The following is a 1,514-nucleotide window of genomic DNA, read 5'->3' as shown; positions in this document are numbered from 1 at the left end:
CTACGAGGGGGGTGGGAGGTGCGGTGGGTGGGGGTGAGGGGAGAGGGCGGGGCGCCAGATCCCGGCACTCAACGGCCCCAACGGCTATCAACCGTGGCCGCCCTTACGCTGCTGAGTGGAGCCTCACTGCAGCTTGTCTCCCCGAGGAGCTGTTCCGCCCACCTAGCATTAGCCCCCGATTTACCGCCTCCGTAAGGGACTCCTATTTCCATTAGCCCCTCCCAGTTAATGGACCCATAGGCCTTTTGAACCTCCCTCCTTTGAAAGTTTGCTTCCAACCACCAGGATTATGGATATGTCGAGTATTTTTAAGAGTCTCTTCTTAGCTCCCTCATTCCCCAGAAAGGGGCCTAGGTACTGGGATTCCCTTGCTAGTCATTTCCCACTCTTCTCATAAGAGCATCTTTGACTTTGGTAGTTTCTGATAAAAGTCCAGCATGCCAGGATTCTTGTGCTTTGCTGAGGGGACCCGATTCTGTTTCCCCATTGACTCCCCCCGGTGGTGCTCTTGTGCCTTCACTGAAGACCAAGACCCGTCCTTTTCACTGTCGCAAGTCCTAGGACTCCCCGGCGGTGGGCGGGCGGCGGGCGGCGGGCGCAGGTCCAGGCCTCCTGGGTGTGTGGGGTCGTGACCTACAGTAGAGCCTCGTTTCCTGGGACGCGTGCGGGCACTTGAGCGTCTGACGGCCCTGGACTGGGCTGCCGGGAGAGGAGCCCAGAGTCTAGCCTCAGTCCCCCCTCACCCGCCCAGGGAGCCCACCGTTATTTGTAAACTGAAGATGACGAGTTGTGAAGGTAAATGAGACAGCTACGAAGTTGGACGCAACTTGAACAAAAGTAAAAAACCACCACGCAAAATGGAAAGTATTTTTCTTATGCTATGTGAAAACAGAGGCCATGTGGTGGCCTGTTACATATCCTGTCATGCCCTCAGGGGACGGCCAGTTTGTCTAAGTAGAAACTGTCACAGGCCGGTTGTGACTGGATGGTGTGGCAGTGACAGGTCCTTGGCCAGCCTGCTCGGCTGCTCCAGACCTCCATTTCCCCTTCTGTAAATGGGGGCGGGGTGGGTTGGACCAGATGGTCTTTCCTGGCCTGCAGACAGACCAGGTTGTCAGTGACAGGCAGAGGTCATGTGACTTGACAGGCCGAGGTCGTGTTGTGACATGTTGACCTGGGGAGGCAGGTCAAGTCCCAGAACACTACCCGGGAAGCCTTTGGGGCGGGGCAGGGCAAGTCGCGACTTTCATCTTTTGGGGGCTGGCCCCTCCCGGACATTCCTGGCTCCCCCAACAGACTGTGGCTTTGGAAGGGGCCCTCCCCACAGAGGGCTGGGATTGGCCACCAGTGGCCTGGGAAGAGGCACAGATCCTTCCGCGGAGAGCGGGGGGGCCGCGTGGGGTGTTTGTTCTCTTGGGGATTAATGGGGGGTTGTGGGGGAGGGGTAGGCGCGCTCCCGCATGCGCACTGGGGCCCCTCCTGTTGGCTCGTCGCTATCCGCTGGGCGGGGGCCC

At 58.9% G+C, this 1,514-nt stretch overlaps 1 protein-coding gene across 1 annotated transcript in view; it reads left to right on the top strand.

Annotated features, from left to right (window-relative positions):
• The first annotated feature begins 58 nt into the window (after positions 1 to 58).
• Positions 59 to 1,514, top strand: part of MBD6 (methyl-CpG binding domain protein 6) — a 9,302-nt gene continuing 7,846 nt past the window's right edge. Inside the window, 2 exon segments of the mRNA XM_027769635.1 lie at positions 59 to 191; positions 752 to 795. The gene's annotated coding sequence lies outside the window, so the exon portion shown is untranslated.

The sequence above is a fragment of the Tupaia chinensis genome, unplaced genomic scaffold (assembly GCF_000334495.1).
Source record: "Tupaia chinensis unplaced genomic scaffold, TupChi_1.0 Scaffold150006_1, whole genome shotgun sequence".
In the NCBI taxonomy this organism is placed as follows: domain Eukaryota; kingdom Metazoa; phylum Chordata; class Mammalia; order Scandentia; family Tupaiidae; genus Tupaia; species Tupaia belangeri.
Note: the sequence above shows the minus strand (reverse complement) of the source record. Positions and strands in the feature narration are given on the sequence as shown.